The sequence below is a fragment of the Gavialis gangeticus genome, unplaced genomic scaffold (genome assembly GCF_001723915.1).
Source record: "Gavialis gangeticus isolate Ggan-Ray unplaced genomic scaffold, GavGan_comp1, whole genome shotgun sequence".
Taxonomy (NCBI): domain Eukaryota; kingdom Metazoa; phylum Chordata; order Crocodylia; family Gavialidae; genus Gavialis; species Gavialis gangeticus.
In genome coordinates this window covers 3,180,907-3,186,239 of record NW_017729015.1, presented here as the reverse complement: position 1 = coordinate 3,186,239, position 5,333 = coordinate 3,180,907, and the positions used below count along the sequence as shown (strand labels likewise).

General features: G+C 47.1%; 1 long non-coding RNA gene across 1 annotated transcript in view; it reads right to left on the bottom strand.

The window, feature by feature from the left end:
- Positions 1-356: 356 nt before the first annotated feature.
- The window catches only part of LOC109293971, an 18,985-nt gene continuing 14,008 nt past the window's right edge, over positions 357-5,333 (bottom strand). Inside the window, exon 3 of the long non-coding RNA XR_002096436.1 lies at positions 357-732. This is a non-coding gene — a long non-coding RNA (uncharacterized LOC109293971). The remainder of the gene's footprint in view (positions 733-5,333) is intronic.

Here is a 5,333-nt window from a genome sequence, read left to right as displayed (position 1 = left end):
CCATGGAGGGAAGGACTCAGGTCCCCCACAGCTCAGGGGCATCTCAGCCCACTGACAGCCCACTCCCCAGCGATCAGCAGACTCCGACTCTGACAAAAAAAAAAAAGGATCAGGCCCCCCACTGTAACATGATGAAAATAATTTAAATGGTTTAGTCCTCAGGGTTTTATTTTATGCCCCACCATTTCAGTTTAGGAGGAATTGAATAAAACCTTGGGAATTAAATCCTCGTCACATGTACAAGCGCCCTTAGGCAGTTAAGTGTGATTCTATTCCATCCTGCTTAAGTCCTTGAAAAACTGTTAATACTAAAGGTAGGTAGGTGTGTTCTTCTCCTTCTCACTGCGTTTTTGAGACTTATGCTTAAGGGTCAGATGGTACTTTATTACAAAAACAGGCAGTAATAGATTTTCAGCGACCTGAACAGGGTGGAATAGAGTCGCACTTAGGTGATTCCACGTACATGCCTAATAGATGGAGTAGAATCTGGCCCTAAGCGCCTACAGAACCAGTTGGACATCAGCCCTCAGTATGTATGTGCTTTCTCACGATGCCTTGTTTGGAGTTCTGCTTTGCTGTTCTAAGAGTGATTTAGGATTCATGTAGCTGCTTGACATAGCCGGGACTGTTGACATGAGTCAAGGTATCTCCTTACTGGATAGTGGACACTTCAGATTTTGTGCGTTTCAACTGTGTGGCATTCCTGCCCTTCCTCACGCTTGACTTACATGACTGTAATAAAGCACGCAAACAAAATGCATTTCAACATGTAATCATCAGAGGTGAACGTGACAGGAGTGATAACCCACATGCCACTCCATTTGCTCACTAGATGTAAATTGAACAGGAGCTATATATAGAAGTGAGATAGCTAATAAGTGGGAGAGGAAAACCTTCAGTGTTTCCATTCTGTACATTTACACTTCCCACAAACAAGACAAAAGAAAACCTCCTTGATGGGCTGCCAGCCGGTTGCCATCTGAGTCAGTTGCTCCAAACCACAGCCTCAAGCACAATCTGTAATACCAGATGTCACGCATTCTTACGGCCAGATCCTGAACTCGGTTACCCAAAGCTGAACCCGCTGGAAACAATGTGTTTTCCTCCCAATTCACACTAGAATAGTCGGTATCAAGATCTGGCCTGTTTCTCCCCATACCCAGTACATGTAACCCCCAAGTACTCACTGGCTGTGTCTACATGACATGCTGACTGTGCGGTAGCCAGAGACTACTGTGCAGTAGTGTCACATAGCAGAAACCATGATGCGATGCTACTGCTCAGTATTCTCTGGTTGCTGCGCAGTCAGTCGTAAAAAAAGCCATCCATCGGTGCTACTGTGCAGTAATGGGTTACTGTGAAGTCATCTAGTACTTGTAATGTACTGAGTAATGACTGCTCAGTCAGCACTCTGTATAGATGTGGCCACTGACCAGGAGTTTGGCATGGGTGAAAGTCAGTTGTCCTGGTCTCATCATTTCATACCTCAGCAAAAACTTTTGATAGAGAGGTAGCATTTGACAGAGAGCTTACCCCACCAAACTCACCAGTCCATTAGTTAAACAGTTAGTGAGTCTACGTACAAGCTGAGAGTCTGCTCTGATGCACTGTAATTACAGTGCATTGAAGCAGACTCAATTAATTGAATCCGCTGAAGCCTGGTAATCACTCCACTCCAGCCAGACTGTGTCTCATGTATCAGTGTTCCTATACTTCAAAATGGTGGTGGGGGTGCTTTAACTAAAACTCATTCAATGAGCTTTAGATAAAGCACCCCTGCTGCCATTTTAAAGTGAAGGGATGCTGATACATGAGAGGCTCTGGGTGCTTTAATTAGAACTGCTAATTAAAGTGACCCACCCACTTCAGTCCCAGAGGGTGTGTAAAAATACCCTTAGAGTAACACCAATGTCAAATATGGGAACGGGCTTATAAGGAGGACAGGGTTGTTGCTGTCATCTTGTGCACAGATGTATTTTTATTGAAATATCAGAGTAACTGGGGTTTGTATAATTATTTATGTATGTTATATCTTTAAATGGGTTCATTGCCAATGAAAATTCTCTAAGTGGCAGCACTAGAAATAGAAGGACCAGTGCTTATGCAATCTCTTCCCACATAGTCCTTGCCCTAATCTGTAAAGGCAACCTCTGAATAGGTGACAGGGGAATTCAGTTTCCAGATGGTTCATTCAGCTCTTGGCCCTTCTTAGACTGCAAAAGAAGACTAGTCAATGAAAGCTGCAGTGGGATTTGTGATGCCTGCAATGGGTCAAAACGAGACCCATTGAGTGTGGAGCAGCAGCTAGATGGCAATGATCTCCGATTCTTAATAACCTGGCTGCCAATAGGGAGGTTATCCTACATCAGTAGATCCATCATGGTTTCATTAGCGTTGACCCATCAATGCTGGCATTTGCAAGATTACTGATGAGCAGATTCACCTGAGCAGAAGTAGCACTTCAACCTGCTGAACAATCCTCACTTCATTGTCTCCAAAAGAAGCTGCTGCGGCCTCAGGGATACAAGAAAGGGGTGAAAGTAGAATGTTTGACAATCCAGCATCTGGTGGTTTATTACTTTGGCCAAGGGCGGGAGTAGCAATAACAAGGCTGTTAATATATGGGGAAAAAACAGTTCTTTCTTTCTTTTCTTCCTTCCTTCCAAATTTGTATGCCACTCTAACAGGGAGACTAGAGTTCCTGTTACTTTAAGAGGAAAGAATGTGGCAGAGGGAGCCCAGGCAGCTGAATAGCAGCTAGTTGCAAGAGGATAGACAGCAAAGAAAAGCTTCTGCCCGGGCACATTAAGGAGAAGAGGAACACCGGCAGCCAATCAAGAGAACACTGCACAGAATAACCTGATTGGCTTCAAGGGAACAGACCACTAAAAGCCAAAGGCTATGAGTGCTTGTTGCAGAGCCACCTGCTCTGCAATAGGACAGAGCCTAGTTCAGGCTACAAGGGCGCTACCAGAATAGCAGTTGTAAGCTGCTGAGGAAAACAGCTGTCAGGCCGTAATGAGAAACCCCTGCAGGTGGCTGTGGGAAGCACCTGACCAAAAGAGGCAGGGTTTGGGGAAGCATATAAACCCAGGGCCTGACCCAGGCCAGGAGTCTGACCCTGAAAATGGCTAAGGAAAGAGCTCCAGAGCAGAGGAGTTTCTGAGCAGTCTTTGAGCTTCTCTGGCTATGTCGTTCACATGCTACTGACCTGCAGTGGAATAGGGCTTTGGGCAGGGGGAAGTTTATGAGTCAGCAGAGAGGCTGAGGCTTGGGTTTAGACCTAGCAAGGAATTTATGTTCTGGCCAGAGGGCTTACTCTTTTGTTATAGTTAAAACCAGTGGATCTCTGGACTAGGAGGTCCCAGAGTGCCAGAGAGGCTTGAGGCTTCTAGGACAAGGTGCAAGTTGCAGTGTAGCCCAGATGGTGAGAATCAGGGCCAGGGGCCTAGCAGTAGAGGAAGAGAGACCGAGACAAGGTCAAGGGCCCAGTGCCTGGGAGAGGTGGAGTTAGGGCTAGATGCTTGCAGCCCAAGAAGAGCGAAGACTGATAAGTAACTTAAGAGCCTGAGAAAGCAGAAAATGAGACCAGGGCCAAAGGCCCACTGAACTGATTGGTGACACCTGGGCATGGCTACAGAGGAGTTTTGGAGACCAGAAATCTAGCCCATAAGGTAACAGGTACCCAAGCAGCACATACGGGCCAGGAGGGCCAACTTAGTGAGAGGGATATGCTGACAAGAAGAGAGATTAGGGCTCACTCTAGGGTCCCAGGGCAGCCCTGCTTTCTAAACTTAAGAACATTGAGGTATGGGAGTAAAGGGAGGGACCTTGGGGCCAAAGCAGAGCAGGAGCCACCGGGCCACCAGGAAGTCATGATCCCCACCCCTGGGGCTTGGTCCTGTTACAGCCACCCTTTCCAAAAAGGCTCAAGGTAGTGATTCCCCCGCATGATCTTGGTTATTTACCCCTCTATGCCCCAGCTCCCTGGGTGTCAAACGGAGGTAACAGCACTGTTCCCCCTCACAGGTGACATGTGAGAATATATCATTAAATTGAGGCCCTTGGATGCTCTGGGCATGTGTAAATGAAATGGGGGCACTAAATTGAAGCGGTGGATTTAAAAAAAAGCTGCTTCGATTTAGGGCTGATTAAACTCCTGTGTGATGCACACACCTTGCTGACTTGCCTTCCTTTCTGGCGGGGTGGGGAGGGCGAGCTGCTGGTGGGTGGAGTGGTCCCTGGGTGGGGGGGCTGGTGCTTCCCTCTGTGGCAATGGTGGCGCCCCCACAGGTGGCACCCGCCTACAGGCACCTGGCTCGGGCGATCCTGGGGGCACCGCAGCCACAGAGGGAAACATTGGGCCCTCGTGCAGTGCAGGCAAGCAGGCTCCAGGGGAAATGGGAAAAAAAAAAGATCAGGTTCATTGCTTTTTTGGGGTGCAGCTCTTTTCCCGGGCTGCTGCCAGGCTGCCTGCAGGGCTTTTTGCAGAGCTGTGGAGCTGCACGGAGCCTGGTGCTTCGCTCCGTGGTGTAGGGGCAGCTAACTAAAACTCCTTGAAGGAGTTTTAGTTTGCTGTGCCCCAAGTTATTTAAGGTGCATTACACTGCTGATTTTCCTACAGTGGCTGAAATTAATGCACAATGTGCTGCTGAGGCGTGCAAACACCGACACCATTACGTGGTCCAAAAGCATTTAGTCCTCTTTAAAGTGCCATGCACACACGCCTCTCATTTCATCTACACACGACCTATGATACTTGAGAAGAACAGAAGCTAGATAGATAGTTAGTTAGGTTTCTCCAAGGAAGGAAATTGGAGCCTTGGCTTTCAGGCCCTTTAGGTTTTCACTGTATGGATGGCTGACTTGTGTTTTGATGCTACAGATGCATTGCATGAAATGACTTGTTCTTTTGGCACTTCCACTGCAGATTCTAGCAACAAATATTTGGATAGTTTCCACAACCTGGACTCAGAGACAGACAGTACGGTGTGATGCAGCAAACTCTTTACTAAGCTCCTTCACCCAACTGAGGTGTACTGTAGATGCTGTTTACTGCCTCCATATATATCTTCAGTGAATCTTCTTAAGCAGTAGCCTAAGTATGAAACTTCAAGAAGGGGTACAAAAAGCAGTATTGCAGTCTAGCTCAAGTGCAGGGCAAGGGTCTTTGATAGGCAATCTAGGTAACCCCAGCTGAGCTGTAGCTACAGGAACTAGCTACAATGTACAGATCAGGTCCAGCAGAGGCATGAAAAAGGTGGACAGGTGACAAAAGGTAATTCTAACTCTTGCCTGTGATTTTACCCAGTGACTCTTTTTTTTTTTTTTTT